Source organism: Armigeres subalbatus, chromosome 1, assembly GCF_024139115.2.
Source record: "Armigeres subalbatus isolate Guangzhou_Male chromosome 1, GZ_Asu_2, whole genome shotgun sequence".
NCBI classification, from domain to species: domain Eukaryota; kingdom Metazoa; phylum Arthropoda; class Insecta; order Diptera; family Culicidae; genus Armigeres; species Armigeres subalbatus.
The window spans coordinates 119,991,205-120,009,199 of record NC_085139.1 but is presented as its reverse complement, the minus strand read 5'-3'; the positions used below and the strand labels follow the sequence as shown (position 1 = coordinate 120,009,199).

At 42.7% G+C, this 17,995-nt stretch overlaps 1 protein-coding gene across 2 annotated transcripts in view; it reads left to right on the top strand.

The window, feature by feature from the left end:
* The window catches only part of LOC134205056 (inorganic pyrophosphatase-like), a 36,396-nt gene that overhangs the window by 356 nt on the left and 18,045 nt on the right, over positions 1 to 17,995 (top strand). The gene's annotated exons all lie outside the window — the stretch shown is intronic.

Here is a 17,995-nt window from a genome sequence, read left to right as displayed (position 1 = left end):
TAGTGTTTAGCTTATTTGTGATATCTACATGGGTTTAATCAATGCTTCGTGTTTTACCTAGTTGAAAAATGTTTATTGGGAGATTGGTCAAAGGGGTGAGGCCCCTTATCAGTATGTCCCGTTGATTAGCGGAAGTATTTTTTAGTTGCATAACCTAAATTTGTTTCGAGTCATCATTCCACGAACGATTGATACAGTGGCGTAGCCACCGGGGTGGGTTTAGGTTGTTTTGTCCTATCGTCTAATATGAAAATTCCCGGCTGAATCTTTCTTGTGACAAACATAGACTGCCGTTATACGCATAACTGTCCCATGTACATAGGGAATCCCAGCAAACATGGGACAACTATGCGTATGACGGCAGTAGACTTCTCGTGTATCCATTATGCTTACCCTACAAGATACACATCAATGCAATGGCTGGCATAGATTGGGCATGGATAGGTAGTAAACTTCCAATTAACACTGTGCTGATGCTAATAACATTTGGCGAACTTTGAAGCAATTTCCATTAGTCACCCCAATGCATTGATGAATGTTTAATTCATCAATTATGTAATATTTTACGATTATCCTTGGTTGCTGTAAAGGAATTCAAAATTTGAAAAACCACACAATCCTTCCTCTTCACTCTTCACAAGTGTGATCTCTTTGTAATTAGAGTAAACCCCAATTAAGTATAAGTATATTTGTTACGACAGCCTACCAGTTACAGGACTTTTACTGAGGACAAGAAAGTTCGTTAACTAAAATAAATAGTGTAATGGTGAGTTGCGTATATGTTTGATCATTATTAGGAACGGTGTTTAAAACATACATTAAATTATGTGTTTCACAGTGACACACACTCTAGTCGCATACGGGGTGACCTTTACACGGCAAGTAAATCCTTATCATTGGATGCGCGTTTTAGAATAAATAGGAGAGCATAGATCAAAACGATCACTAGATGAGACAAGACTTATTTTAAACGATAATTGAAATATAATTTCAGATTCTTCTCATCTAGTTCTAGGAATGGGATCGTAGGGTGAATGTCTGGTTTTGGACTTCAAAAGTAAGTTCAGGCCGGACTCGACTATCCCGAGTGTTGAAAAAAATGTCACTCCGGATAATAGAACCCTCCGGTTAATCGAGCCATTTTTTGTTGTTGCTGAAAATTTAACTTTTGCTCAAATAATCTTTATACCTAGTTGTTTAAAATCTTATAAAATATCCCGTTGGTCCGTTCATGGGCTCTGACTACCGTTAGAGGTCAGCGCCGATCCGAAAATCATCGTCGGCAGCGTTTGTCATAATTTTGGTCGACGAAGGTTTGGCGTAACGTGAAGATTTTTTTTCTAGGATATTTTTAAAACATTAACGGGTGAATTTTTTTATTTCGCCGGAAAAATCTAATGAACTGTCCCAGAAGATTATTCCAAGTTTTTCGAATTTCAAAACAAGAAATTCTTTAAAGTTTTCACCGGAATTTCTTTGAAATTTTCACGGGAAATTGTTTAAAAGTTTGCCTATACCCGAGCATGCATGCTTCAATTTTTTTTTCTCGTTAAAAATTTTCCGGAGTTTCCACTGAACAGAATTTTCTTGTGATTTCTCTAAGTTTCACAAAAACTGTTTCCAATGGAATTTCAACTGGATTTTTTCAGAATTTCTTTGGATTTTTACGTGAGTTTTTTTTATGTTGTCCATTAGTAATTCTTCAAAAATTCTACGAGAAAAATTTCAAAAGACGAAGGATCGTTTGGTTGAAAATCATTCGGTGGAAAGTCATTTGACCGAATACCACTTGGCTGAATAATAAGTTAAGCAGAAAGCTATCTAGCCGAATTCCATTTGTTCGATACGGTTTGACGATACGACCAAACTAGTCATTTAGCTGAAAAAGCCATATGCTCTAACAGGTCGTTTGGTCGAATAGGCCTAGTCGTCGAATATTCCATTTGACCGAAACGGTAGTTTAGCTGGAAGGGCAATTTGGCTGAAAATGTTATTCGGCTGATCGGATTATATGGCGAAAAACATCGACCCGTTCTTCCAAACGCCATTTTTGAACAAATGAGCTATCGCAATTACCGTCTTTTTCGGCCAAATTTTTAGTTCGGCCGTATGATTTCGACCTTTTGTCACCTCGTCCGGCCAAGCAGCATTTTCGGTCAAGCGATTTTTTTCGGCAGCTCGGGCAAACAACACTTTCGGCCATATGTTCATTTCGGCCAAATGGCCCTTTTATGCCAAACGACAATCTAGGCCTAAATAATTTATTTGATTAGACGACTTTTCAGCCAAATGACCTATTCGGCCGAACGACATTATCGGCCATATGGGTTATATACTATTCCCCAGTAAACCGTTCCCCAGAAAACCATACCCCAGAATTCCATTTCCCAGAATGTACCATTCCCCAGAAAATCAATCCCCAGAATGTACCGTTCCCCAGAAAACCATTCTCCAGAATGTACCGTTCCCCAGAAAACATAATATATAGATAAACATGATTTCATAATAAGTCACCATAATTAAAATCATTTGTGTTGATGAGTTGGATGTGCAAAGGCCATTGAGGTAATTTTTAGAAACTATAGTTTCAAATACAATGTGCCTTTTGGTATAATGACCATATATGGTGCCACATAAGGTGCACGCCAAAGTAAGGTTCCTGCCAGAGTAGACGCGACGTCGCGTGAAAATTGCACGCAAAGGAATAACAATCAATAATAAGGAACTGTCAAATCGCATGGACGCTTCGCTTCGCATTGCATTTCGCGTCTATCTGGCCACACCCTAACCGCGATGTGCGATGCGACGCGACGCGACGCGACTCACGCAAAGCAATAACAATTATTATCAATGAACTGTCAAACTGCACTGTCGCGTCAGGTCGCATAGCATAGTCACGTCTATTCTGGCTTAGCTTAGCATATGGTCACGTCTATTCTGACCACAAAACAGAAAAAAATTTCTTCTTATTTTGAAGCATGCCTTGATTGAGGAATCAATTAGGAACCCACGCATTCGCCTGGAATAAGGCAATTAAGTCAATGATTCCTTCTTTTAAAACGTCTTTAATATGTTTGTGCTTCACACGCGTTTGTCCATAATAAGGAACAAGAATATAAAAATGAGTGAATAATTCCTTCTTGAAAGGCATGAATTTGCCCGAAATAAGGTTAACGAATGATTCCTTCTTTTAAAATGCGCATTTGCTCGGAAAGAGGCAAATGAGTGATACATTTTTTAGACTCACACATTTGCTTGAAACACCCCTTTTTTAAATCACGCGTTTGCACGGAGTATATCAAACAAGTGGATAATGCCTTTTTTTGGAATATGAATTTACCCGCACTTAAAAAATTTACAGTTTCATTGAACAAATTAAAAAAAATACAAATACTGCCGTTACACGCATAACTGTCCCATGTACATAGGAATGCCCGTTTACTAGAAGCATTAGCCGGAAATAAGGTGAATCATATTTGAACGCTTCTAGAAAAGCACACATTTGAATATAATAAGGTCATTTTTTTCAATGACTGATAACGGGTGGCAACTAAAACATTGGAATGACTTCAATACTTTTCTATTACAATAAAAATGCTTTCACCGAAATATTACTTTATGTGAATGAATCCTTAAAACATGCCGTCGAAACAGGAAGTATTGCGGCGCGCATTGTACACTTTATCAAGTGAACCAAGACCATGAGAAAAGTACACGGTCGAACATTTTAAGCGTGAAAATGTTTCGAAAACTGTCATAGCATTTTTTGGTCAACTAAGCTCCATTGTATAAGCAGGATCAGAAGCAGTATTTCAAAATTCGATGTGGCCAAGGGCCTCATACGCCTGTCACTGGCGAACAAAGCTCGTGTACTCTGCATCGAAGCTTAGAACCGGTGTTAGGGCGCAATCGTTAATGTGAACATTTTTATATTCGATTAGGGTAGAATACGGCATTGGCAGGGTGCGACGGTTGTTGGCACCCTCAACAATATTTGCGTTTTCCAGCAAACATACACTATTTATGAACATAATTATGATTCAATCACACAATTTCATGTCTAAGCTTTCATTTGAATAAGTTGTTTGTGTAAAAGTAGCAAGATTTGATGTATTTATCACCGAAACAAATTTGCACGTACGAAATCCTTGCTATTATTGCATTGCCAAAGAAAGCAGCGCACGAAAAGCAAACTGTTACTTACTTTTTTGGATCGCCTGTTTCTCCTCTTTACTGCGTATGACACGACAAATTAAGTACGTAAACTACTTTTTACACTTTATCACCACTTGATTATCACCACAAAGAGCAAATTTATGCAATATTTGCTCTATGTTTCACTAAATAAAATCGGGACTGTTAGTTTTCTTTGACAGCAGCACACTTTGGAATAGAGCGAGAGAATGTGTTTGTGAGCATATCAAACACACGCCAAAAAGATACCACGCACAATTCTATGTGATTTTATTTTAGCAAAAATACGAACAAAATATCCGGTGATGGCATTTATTAAAAAAAAAAATGTTAAAATACAAATGCTTCTATTCAGATTTGTACGCAGACCATGAATTATATCAAAAGTGATAGCCACACCATAGTATTTTAACCCTTATGTGGCTGACAGGACCGTTTTCCTTTTGCAACTTCAATACTTTCCAAGCTCTTAAAAACAATCATAACCATTCCCGTTCCTACATAGCGCATTTCAACCATAAATAATTGCCTACTTTTAGGTTATTATCTATTATTCAACTGTGAAACGTAGTGTAAGAATGGGGTGGCTCCAGCGGCTGGATAGGACAGTGCTGCCCATTATTCATATATGCAGACTCACGAGGTGGAATATATTATTAATATACTATACTACCAGAACCGACGAGCTTCGTTTCATCTAACATTGATTAATTATATATTTTTTACATTATTTAAAAGACGATTAAGTATTCGAAATTTGCAAATTTTGATTCCATTTTTTGGATTAATTTTCGATTAAAGCAGAAATTTGTATTTCATTTGTATGGGAGCCCCCCTTCCAGAAGAGGAGGGGTCTAATACCATCATAAGAACCTTCATCGTTCCCAAAAACCTCTACATACAAATGTTCATGCCGTTTTCTATTCTATAAGGGCAGACAGACAAAAATTCATTCTTATGTGTATAGATTTGGTTCTACGTAGTTTACGTCGAGCGGTCGTGTCTTGTACACAACCGTGTCTTGTACACGTTAATGAAACAAACATAATATTATCATGTAAGGACCGCAAAGAGCAAGTTGTATATTTGAAACTGGTTGATAGACTTTTGCTTACGACTCTAAGGGATTACAAAAGACAAAAGATGTAAATCTTGGCAGCGGACAAAAAGCATTTAAGTTCCTTTCTCCAAAATGGACAACATTATTCAAATAGGTTGAAAATGGTAAAAGTTATGATAATATCAATATCTGGGTACACGGGTACCCTATCTGCCATTCACGTCTGTTTTTTGTTGGCCGCATAAGGGTTAAATTTGTTTTACAATGTGTTTAAATGCTTTTACCTATATGTCTACATCACATAAAATTGATGCCAAGGCTAAAAATCCATGTTTTGTTTTAAGCCAATTTGATAAACAATAAAGTTTGTTCCAAAATTGAGTGAAGCGAGATGAGCGTGCAGCCGATAAATATGAATGAATTTTACTACTGGAGGATATAAACAACCAGCATTTGGCACCAATACATTACCAGTTTTCTACTCCCATGTCTAGTTGCTAAAGGGAGCAAACTCATTGCTGATAATAGAAATTGCTATGCCAATAGAAAAAACGTTGACCTGTTACTTTATATTAAATTTACTGAGTTTGTGGTAAAAGATGTTATATTCAGTGAACACCAATCATCAAAGAAAGAGCATACAAATGTATACCAGTTGAACTATACCTGTGTTTTAGTGTATTTATTCATTATTTTTATCATTCTATTTGGCGAATGTCTTAGACTGCCAAGAATAGGTATTTTCCCCTAGTTACTGCAAATAAATTCTTTTTCGAGTCTCTATAATCAAGCAGGTATCTCAAGCATACCACATCGTTATATTACTGCATGCATGGGCGTAGCCAGAATTTTGAGAAGGGAGGGGGGCAACTTTTTTCTAAATCGCAGTTTTATAGTAGTTTTATAGAAACACATGAATATTAACACATGAAACCAAATCGAAACAATAATGATTAAAACAATAATGGATTTAAAAATGCGTGATTCATTGCTCATCAGATATTTTTAAATAAAGTGAGAAAAATATTACCGAACTTAGTATTCAGAAAGAATATAAAATCGGCTATAACAATTATTATAAAAATCCTGTATTCTTCCATAAGTCTTGTCTTATGCATTCTTCCATAAGTTTAAGAAAACTAGAACCATACATCTGAATTTCTAAACAAATCCTCTCTGAAATAATATTTATTATAAAATAGACAGTAAAATCAATATGCAAGCTTTCTCCAGGAATTCCTTCGACAATTGCTCCTGGCATTCTATCCGAAATTCTATCAGGGATTCTTTAAGAATGCCTCCAGCAACTTATTCAGCAGTGGCTTCAGGAATTCCACCATAAATTTTGCCGGGAATTGATGCGAAAATTCCACCATTATTTATTCCAAGGAAATCTTCACGAACTTCAAATAATTTCGTGCTGTTTCCCATAATTTTTAAGAATAAGAATATTCCGTGGAAATTCCGCAGAATTGCCAGTAAACATTCCTGTAACGAAAAATCTTCGAATTTCTTGTGTAAATTCCATAAAATTTTCCGTGAATTGTTTCGAATAATTTCTTGTGAAAATTTCAAAGAATTTCTCCAGGAATTCCACCGGAAACAAATTATACCGAAAATGAAATCAACAATGGAATTTTCGGAGGAATTCCTAGATTAATTCGCAATGAAATCCTGAAAGAATTCCGGTGGAAACTTCAAGATTTCCACTGGGAGATCCTCCAGGAGTTTCTTCGAAAATTCCTCCTGGGATTCTTACAGGAGTTCCACCGGCATTTCCAATTTCTCTAGGATTTCCTTCGAGAAATAATTCCGGTAGTTCTATCGGCAGTTCCTCTGAAAATTCTTCAGAGAATTTCGGCAGAATTGGAATTTATTTAGGCTTCTTCAGGAATTTATATAGATTTTCCACCAGAAGCTCCTCCGAGAATTTCTCTGCGAGCTCCTCAGGGAATTCTCCGGGAGGTCCTCTGATGATGATGATGGTCCAGCTACAAACCCCAACAAAGGTTTCAGCTAGTAGAGATTTGTCTATAAGATGAATTCTCATGTTTCTGAGAATGCTTCTGGTAGTTTCTCCGGGGTTCCTTTGAAAATTCTCCCGGGAGTTTCTTCAGAAATTCTTCCAGAAAATTCCTTCGATAGTTCCTCCAGGAATTCCACCAGCAATTCATCCGGAAGTTTCTCCGGAAATTCCTCCGGGAGTTCCACCAGAAACTATTCCAGGAAATTATTCAGGCTTTTTTTTTCAGGAAATCATTTGAAAGCCTAAGGAAATCATTTGAAAGCCTTCAGAAATTAAGCTGGAAATTCCTCCAAAAGTTCTTCCGATAGTTTCTCTGGGAGCTCATCCGGGAGGTCCTCAAGGATTTCTTCTAGGATTTCCTCCTGAAATTCCTCCGGGAGTTCTTAGGGGGGCTCCTCCGGCAGTTCCTTCGGGAACTCCTCCGGGAGATCCACCAGCAGTTTCTACGAGAATCCCTCCGGGAGTTTCACCGGCAGTTTCTCCGGGTGTTTCTCTGAAAAGGAACTCCCGGAGGAACTCCCAGAGTAATTTCTGGAGGAACTCCCGGGGGATTTTCTATAGGAATTTCCGGATAAATTATCAGAGGAATTCTCGGGAGGAACTGCCGGTGGAACTTCTGGAGGAATTTATTGAAGAACTACAGGAAGAATTTCCGGAGGAAATCCTGGAGGAACTCTCGTAAGAATTCTAGGATGAACTCCCAAAGGAACTTCCGAAATCCCATTCCCCGTGAAATTCCTGCCAAATATCGTCCAGGAATTCCCTGTAAAGTTCTTGGAGGTATTACCCGAGGATTTTATTGGAAAAAACTCCTGGAAGAACTCCCGGAGGAACTCCCACAAGCACTTCCGGAGGAATTCCCACATGGAAGTCCTGAAATAATTCTTAGAGAAGATCCTAAAGAAATTTCCAAAAAAATATCTGAAGGAATTCCCAGAAAAATACCAGGAGGAATTAATGCAGAAATTCCCAGATGAATTGCTGAAGAAAATCCCTGCGGATTGTTCCGAAGAAATTTCTGGAAGAACTCTTGGCAGATATCCGAGTAAATTGCGAGTGAAGTCCGGAAGGAATTCTAGTACACTTCTGCGGAAAATCTCTCGGGAAAAATCCTGGAGAAGTACCTGAAGAAACTCCCGAAAAAATACCTGTAAGAATTTCTAGGGAAATACTTGGACGAATTCCAGGAGAAATTCATGAAGATATTTCTATAGGATTTCTTGAAGGATATTCTGAAGTAATTGCGAAAAGAAATCCAGATTGGAATGCTAGATGATTTCGCTATTGAATGTTTGGAGGTATTCCCGGAAAATTTCCTGGAAGTAATCCCGGAGGAATTAAAGGAAGAGTTCCGAGAGGAATGCCCGGAGAAGTTCCTAGAAGAATTTCCGAAGGAATTTCTTAAAGATTTACAAGTGAAATTATGGAGCTAAATCGGAGGATTTCTGTCATAAATTTTTGAAGAAACTTCTGGTAGAATTTTGGGAAGAAATTCCGTATGGGGCTGTCCATAAACCACGTAGACTCTTGAGGGGGGGAGGGGTTTCGAAAAAGTCTACGATAGTCTACAAAGGGGGACGGGGGGGTATACCAAAAGTCTACGTAGACTTTTTGATTTTATGTTTTTTAAAAGCGATTTATACAGCACCTTCGTGCGAAGTTCACTTTTTTGATTTTTTAGGATGTTCCGGTCATCGATATAATCTCTTGCATTTCTCCTTAAAAATTTAATGAATTTCATTAAAGTAAAAGTCTGAGCTACGGCTTTAAACTATCATGGATTTCACCAGGAAATTCTTCTGTGTTGAGCAGGAAAATTCTCCAAAGTATTCTATAAAAACATTCGATTTTTTTTTTTCAAAATCTTCACATGGATTTTACTGCAGATTCTACTAGAATTTCGTTTGATTTTCGGTAGGAACTACTTTGCAAACTATGGAAATTATGTCGTACTTCAACGGATTTTTTTTAATTTACAAAGGAAGCATTTTGGAATATCCAAGAAAAAGTCTTTAAAATGCCCAAAAGATTTTTTCCGCGAGAAACCCTTCAGAATATTCACTAGAGATTTTCTGGGAATTCCCCGACATTTTTTGTATAATTTCGGAAATTCTTTGGAATTTTTGCGAGGAATTCTTTGCAAATATAAGCAAAATTATTCAAAATGCCCGTGGAAAATTTTCCTTCGTATTTTTTTTTTCGGCAGTTCTAATGCAAATTCTTTGGAATTATCGATGGAAAATTTTGGGAATTTCTAAATAAATTGTTGAAAACTTCCACGAGAAATTATTTGAATTTCCCACCAAAGACAGTTTAAGTTTCCACAAAAAATTGCTTTTTTTGTAAAAAGCCTTTCTAATTTTCATGAAAATTTATTCGATTTTTTTTTTGAGAAGTTCACAAAAAGTTCAACTGAAAATTCTCCATAATTTCAACCGAAAATTATTTAGAAAATATTTTTTGGAATGCCCATAAGATTTATTTAAATTTCCTCAAGAAATTGCTCCAAATTTGCAAGAGAAATTAAAAAATATCGTAGGAAACCATTCTAAATTTCCATGGGTAATATTTCGGAATTTCCGTTTAAACTAAAAATTACCTCGGGAAATAATTCTAAATTTTTACGGAAAGCTACTCAGGTTTTTTAACGGAGAAACTTTTGGAATTTATAAGAAAAATGTTGGGATTTCAACAGATGATTATTCAGTGGGATATTACATGGAATTTTCAAGAAAAGCATCGGAATTATCACGGAGAGTTCTTTGGAGTATTTCAAGGTTATGAATTGGGAAATGTTACGAAATTTCCACTCAAAACTTATTGGAATGTAGACTTGACATTCTCAAAATTTCAACTCGAAATTTTTCTAAATTCTGAAAATTTACGATTTTCATAATTTTGAACCGGCGTTGAGAATTATAGGTCAGATGCGTGACAGATTTTATCAGTGGCGCGCCGATGCAAAAATGTCGGCGATGGTAGTGCACACCTCTAGAAGGAGGAATTGAATTCAACAGTAATTAAATTAATTGGCTTTGAGATTTGATTTCAGCAGTTATGGACAGAGGATTAAATTTGATTTCGTTTCAATATGATTTTTGTTTTGTTGGATTTTGTTCAGTGTTATTTTGTTAAGTTTAAAATTCGAATTTTGTTGTAATTGTTACGACGCCGCGTTAACAGCCCTGGTCGCAGCATAACAGCAGCATGACAACTCGCACGCATCAGTGGTAGTATAAGGAAGACAGAGAGAATTATTACGGTGGTGGTAGGTAGTGTAGGAAGTGAACAGGAGAAAGAAAAATAATAAACAAAGTTCGCCATCGCTTTGGAATGTGAATTCACAATTAATTAGATAGCAAATCGAAAATAGTTCTCGTGGAATTTAATTGTATTTTTAAATCGTTTACGATTAGCAGGAAAAGGTATCAGTCAGTTGTGATAATAAATCCAGTGAGTAAAACCTAAAAGAAAGCTAAAATAGTGGAAAAATCAATGTAAATAATCTCATCTATACTCACCTGCAGACTCGGTTGAAAATCAAAATCCCAGTTCAGGTGACTTCGGCTACCAATCAGGTGGATTTGCAGTCAAAGTAAAGTCGATCGTAAGTAGTACCCGTGAGAAATTATCTAAACTAGGAAAGCAAAATTTAGTAATTATACTTGAGTAGCAGTTCCACGGAAAAGTCGCTGGCAAAAGTAGGGTAGTTGAACCATACTTCAACACCCAAATATAAGGAATCGAGGAGCATTGGTACAGTGGGAGAAACCAGTTTATTTGTAAGTAAGCTAGATTAATGAACTATTGTTGTTTATTCTAAATATTAAAAATAAATTACAGTTCAGCATTGCTGAAAACTAATCAGCTGCTTCGGGAAAACTTGGTTTCCTATCGGGAACAAACTGAAAAATAAACTGAAATAAATAGTGTTCAGTGAGTTTGTAGTGCCTGCAACATGCAATCCGGTTCCGAATCCGTGAAGGACAAAACGGTCCTAAATCTCACGGAAACGCCATGCGAAATATGTGGCCCGTCAACGCATGATGAGGAAATGGTAGGGTGTGACGGTTGTTCGGGATGGTTCCATTCCCGTTGCGTAGGCATCGCCGAGGGCAATTTGCCGAAAAAGTGGTTTTGCCCAAGCGACGCCTGTCAGGAGATGGCCAAGGAGTCTCAGAAGAAGAAGACCGTCAAGAAGCATCAGACCCGTAGCCAGCGAGAAGCCGATGAATCCGACAAATCCAGCAAGAATGCCTATTTAGCTGTCTCTAGTGTGGAAGCAAAGGTGCGTGCACTAGAGGAGCGACAGAAGCAGCAGATGGAGGAGCTGGAGGTTGAAATGCAGCTGCGGAAGAAGAAGAAGGAGATGCAGCGTGCTCTGGAGCGGAAGAAGGCGGAGATGGAGCTGCAAATGCATGCCGAAGAAGAAGAAGAGCAGAGGGCCTGGCAAGCCGAGATGCTTCAGAAGAAGAAGGAGCAGATGGATCGGATGAAAGCAAGTCAGAAGTCATTCGAGAGGCAAATGGCGGCCATGGACAAGGAGATGGCAGATCTTTCGAAATATGTTGGTGACGATCTACGAGCGGGAACTTCCAGCAAAACTCAATAAAATGTGTTGAAGCTGACCCAGAAGAACGTCAAGATGCTGGCAGAAGACGACGAGGACACCGAAGAGGAAGACGAGGATACCGATGAGGAAGAAGAAGCGGAATCATCGAGCCGTAGCTCCGAGTCATCTCTGGAGAAGGGAGCCAAACGGCGCGATTCGCGGAAGAAGCGGGTGGTGAAAGGAAGCCAAGTTGGGCTAGGACAACAGCAGACCGGACCGACAAAGGCGCAGCTGGCCGCGAGAACATACAAGCTCCCAAAATTCTCGGGAAAACCAGCGCAGTGGCCATTGTTCTACGCGGCCTACAAAGCGTCCAACGATGCCTGTGGCTATATGAACCACGAAAACCTGATGAGGCTGCAGGAAGCGCTCGAAGGTGACGCACTCGAGCTGGTGTCAGGCCAGCTACTACTGCCGGAGTCGATACCGAGGGTCCTGGAAAAGCTGCGTCGGCATTATGGTCGCCCGGAGCAACTGCTCGAGAGTTTGCTGGACAAGGTGAACAGGTTGGACCCCCCTAAGCCGGACAACCTCCGGAGCTTTGTTCCTTTTGGGAATACGGTGGAGCAGCTGTGCGGCCATCTTGAGGCAGCCGATCTGCGGCAGCACCTCGTGAATCCGCTGCTGATCAAATCGCTGGTTGCTAAGCTGCCGGATCGGGAAAAGCGCGAGTGGGTCCACTATCGGAGGGCCGAGGAGAGATGATGCTACGGACGCTGACGGATTTCCTGATGAACATTGTAGCGGATGCCTGCGAAGCCAACGTAGACGTGGAGTTCAAGCCGTCGCATCCTCCAAAAGGAGCTTCCCAAGCGGGGAAAAGAAGGTCCAAGGAAAGAGGAGGTCTGTATCTCCACAGCGAAGCCAGCAGTTCCAATGTCACCGCAAACGAGAGACTGCTGAGGCCGTGCAACTACTGTCGCGGAACGAGCCACCGGCTGCGACACTGTGCGGAGTTCAAAAAGCTGCGGTACACCGAGCGCCTGAAGCTGGTCAACCGCGAAAAACTGTGTCACGTGTGTCTCAACGAACACGGAGGCCAGTGTAAGTTTAAAATCCGCTGCAACATCGGCGACTGCAGGGAGTTCCACAATCCGCTGATGCACCCAGTCGGAAACGTGGTCGGGATGAGTGCGCATATCCGGACAAACTTCACGGTCATGTTCCGCATTGTTCCGGTACAACTGTACTGCGGTGGGAAGTCTGCTACAGTATTGGCGTTCCTGGACGAAGGCGCTTCCGTCACGCTGGTGGAGAAAAAGCTCGCCGATCGCCTGGGCGCGGTCGGAGTACAAGAGCGGCTGACCATTAGATGGACCGGCAATGTCTCCAGAGTGGAAGATACGCGGAGGATGAATCTGTGGGCATCGGGCACGAGTACCAGTGCGGGCGGCAAGATGTTACTGCATACCGTCCACACAGTCGGAAAGCTGATGCTGCCACATCAGATGTTGGACAGCGAAGAACTCGTTGCACAGTACGAGCACATGCGGGGGTTGCCGATCGAGTCGTACAACGGGCAGCCGCAGTTGCTCATTGGAGCGAACAATATCCACTCGTTTGCTCCTTTGGAAGCGAAGGTGGGCACCCCAATGGAACCGATCGCGGTTCGAACCAAACTCGGTTGGACAGTGTATGGGCCAAGACAATCCACCACGGTTGCTGCAGGCAACTATCTTGGTTACCATCAGCATATTACCAACGACGACCTACACGAGTTGCTCAAAAGCCACTACGCGTTGGAAGAATCGGTGGTGGCGATACCGCAGGAAACAGCAGAAGAGAGGCGTGCTCGAGAAATATTGGAGCGTACAACGAGACGAGTCGGCGATCGTTTCGAAACTGGGCTGCTGTGGAAGGCAGATGATCCACGGTTCCCGGACAGCTTCCCAATGGCCCTGCGAAGGATGAAGCAGCTGGAGAACAAACTCAGCAAAAATCCCGTTCTGCATGAGAACGTTTGCCGACAAAATGAGGAGTACCAGCAGAAAGGGTACGCACATGTCGCTACCGCCGAAGAACTGGCAGATACCCCTTTCGATCAGGCCTGGTATCTACCTCTCAACGTAGTCCATAACCCGAAGAAGCCCGGAAAGATCCGTCTCGTTTGGGACGCTGCAGCGACGGTGAGAGGTGTCAGCCTTAACTCTCAGTTGCTGTCAGGACCAGACATGCTCGTTCCACTGGTCAAAGTCCTCTCCGGTTTCCGCGAATGGCGGATTGCTTTCGGTGGCGACTTGAAGGAGATGTTCCACCAACTAAAGATTCGCCCCGAGGACAAGCAGAAACAGCGGTTTATCTTCCGGAAATCTCCGGAAAAACAACCCAGCGTCTACGTCATGGACGTAGCGACATTCAGGTCGACAAGCTCCCTTGCTCGGCGCAGTTTGTGAAAAACCGGAACGCGGAGGAGTTTGCTGCACAATACCCGGAGGCATCGGCGGCGATCATCCATCGCCATTACGTCGACGACTATTTTGACAGCGTCGACACTGTGGAAGCGGCCGTTAAGCTGGCGCAGGAGGTTAGATTGGTCCACCTGAAAGCAGGATTCGAAATCCGGAACTGGGTGTCCAACTCATCAGTGTTTCTGCGGAATCTGGGGGAGGAAAAGTCGGCAGCGCCGGTACACTTCTGTCGGGACAAACAAACGTCGAAGGAGAGAGTATTATGGGTGATTTGGGACCCGAATGCGGATGAGTTTTCGTTCTCGACAATGCACCGCGAAGAGTTGCAGCCGTTCCTGCTGGAGGGAAAGCGGCCGACAAAACGGCTCGTCGCAAGTTGCGTGATGGGGTTTTTCGATCCCCTTGGGTTGCTGTCGCCGTTTACCATCCACGGCAAGATCATCATCCAGCATCTCTGGCGTTCCAACTGTGGATGGGACGAAGAAATCGACGAAAATTCCTGGACGTTGTGGCAGCGGTGGATTAATTTGTTGCCGGAGGTCGAAACTATCCGGATTCCTCGCTGTCACATCGGAGGCGCCAAATCCGCTGAAGTTGATTCCCTGGAAGTCCACATCTTCACCGATGCCAGCGAACACGCATACGGCTGCGTAGCCTATTTGCGAGCGGTAATTGAGGGTGAGGTCCGCTGCAGCCTGATGATGTCCCGGGCCAAAGTAGCCCCGATAAAGCGGCAGTCGATTCCCCGTTTGGAGCTGATGGGTGCCGTTCTGGGTGCGCGAATGAGCCAGACAATTCTGAGCATGAACTCGTACCAGATCGCCCGCACAGTTTTCTGGACGGATTCCCGCACCGTGTGTAGTTGGCTCAACTCGGATCAACACCGCTACAAGCAATTCGTTGCATTTCGAGTCGGAGAGATTCAGGAGCTGACGAAGGTGCCGGACTGGCGATGGATTCCGACCAAGCTGAACATCGCAGACGTGCTGACGAAGTGGGGTCAAGGTCCGCCGTTACAAAGTGAGGGAGAATGGTTTAGCGGACCCTCGTTCCTATATCGGCCGCAAGAACTGTGGCCAACGCTTGAAGTAGGGTACGAAGAGACCAACGAAGAAGCGCGAGGTGTCGTCCTATTCCACGGGGCGATCAACGTCGAACCGATATCCAGTTGGGCGAAGCTACTGCGAGTGACAGCGACCGTGGTACGCTTCATCGCCAACTGTCGGCGAAAGATACGAGGAGAGCCGGTAGTTGCTGCACAGGCTACAGCAAAGCAGCAGCAGCTGAAGAAGACGACGGCAGTGAACTACGAAGCCATCAAAGCGCCACTTCGGCGAGAAGAGCTCCAGCAGGCGGAGACAATCCTGTGGCGGCAGGCTCAGTGGGATAGCTTTCCGGATGAGATGAGCACGCTAACCAACAACGTAGCACGACCGCCGGGAGCACGGTTGGAAAGTATAAAACAGCGTAGCCAACTCTACAAAAGTCCACCGGCATTAGACAACGAAGGGGTACTACGCATGGATGGAAGACTGGCAAACAGCGTGGAGAGTTCCTTCGACCAACGGTACCCGATAATTTTGTCGCGTTCACACGCGATAACGCAGAAGCTGATACAGCACTACCACGAGCAATTCGGACACGGTAATTCGGAGACCGTATTCAACGAGATGAGGCAGCGGTTCCAGATCCCGAAAATGCGTCCAGCGATTCATCAGGTAGTAAGCAAATGTATCTGGTGCAAGGTCAACAAGTGTCGTCCACGAACACCGAGAATGGCTCCACTGCCGGTTGAACGGGTAACGTCTAGTCTTCGGCCATTCAGCTCCGTAGGTTTAGATTACCTGGGTCCGGTGGAAGTCACGGTTGGCCGGCGAAAAGAGAAGCGTTGGGTGGCAGTCTTCACCTGTTTGGCTGTACGTGCGGTGCACCTAGAGGTTGTGCACAGTCTCACAACCGAGTCGTGTCGGATGGCCATCACTCGTTTCCGCAGCAAGTTTGGCAAGCCAAGCCAAATATTTTCCGACAATGCCACTTGCTTTCGCGGAGCGAACAATGAGATGGTGAAGATGGACGTCATCAATCGGGAGTGTGCAGAGATCGTGGGCAGCTCATCTACCGCGTGGCATTTCATTCCGCCGGGTACCCCACACATGGGAGGCGTCTGGGAGCGAATGGTGCGGTCGGTGAAAGAGGCGATGCGGGCGCTTGACGACGGGAGAAAGCTCTCGGACGAGATCTTGGCGACAACTCTGGCGGAAGCGGCGGACATGATCAACACGCGTCCGTTGACCTACTTGCCGCAAGACTCTGGCGAAGCAGAAGCACTGACGCCGAACCATTTTCTACGGGGAACGGTGTCGGGTGCTGACTTGGAGGTGGAGAGGTTTTCGACGGGTCCTGCCGAAGCTCTGCGGAACGTTTACAAGCGGTCCCAGCTTCTGGCAGACAAAATGTGGGAGAGATGGTGCCGGGAGTATCTTCCGACGATCAACCAGCGGTCGAAATGGTTCGACGAACAGAAGCCGATCGACGAAGGCGACCTGGTATTCGTGGTCGATGGGAAGAACCGGAAGTCCTGGAAACGAGGCATTGTGGTGGCGGTGATGAAGGGTTCGGACGGACGGATTCGAATGGCGGACGTGAGAACTGCGGACGGCAAGGTTCAGAGACGAGGTGTGGTGAATCTAGCGGCGTTGGAGATTCAGTAAATCCGAGAAGACCGGATGTTACGGGCTGGGGTGTTACGACGCCGCGTTAACAGCCCTGGTCGCAGCATAACAGCAGCATGACAACTCGCACGCATCAGTGGTAGTATAAGGAAGACAGAGAGAATTATTACGGTGGTGGTAGGTAGTGTAGGAAGTGAACAGGAGAAAGAAAAATAATAAACAAAGTTCGCCATCGCTTTGGAATGTGAATTCACAATTAATTAGATAGCAAATCGAAAATAGTTCTCGTGGAATTTAATTGTATTTTTAAATCGTTTACGATCAGCAGGAAAAGGTATCAGTCAGTTGTGATAATAAATCCAGTGAGTAAAACCTAAAAAGAAAGCTAAAATAGTGGAAAAATCAATGTAAATAATCTCATCTATACTCACCTGCAGACTCGGTTGAAAATCAAAATCCCAGTTCGGAGTGACTTCGGCTACCAATCAGGTGGATTTGCAGTCAAAGTAAAGTCGATCGTAAGTAGTACCCGTGAGAAATTATCTAAACTAGGAAAGCAAAATTTAGTAATTATACTTGAGTAGCAGTTCCACGGAAAAGTCGCTGGCAAAAGTAGGGTAGTTGAACCATACTTCAACACCCAAATATAAGGAATCGAGGAGCATTGGTACAGTGGGAGAAACCAGTTTATTTGTAAGTAAGCTAGATTAATGAACTATTGTTGTTTATTCTAAATATTAAAAATAAATTACAGTTCAGCATTGCTGAAAACTAATCAGCTGCTTCGGGAAAACTTGGTTTCCCTATCGGGAACAGTAATGTTTACATGGAAATGGAATTGAATAGCTGAATTGCTTAAAACGTGGTTGATTTCCATATTTTTCAATCACATATGATGTTTTGTAAAATTTGGTAAAGTCTACGTAGACATCATTGGGGGGGAGGGAGGGGTTTTGAAAAAGTCTACGAAAGTCTACTAGAGGGGACGGGGGGTTTGAAAAAGTGAAATTTCGGTCTACGTGG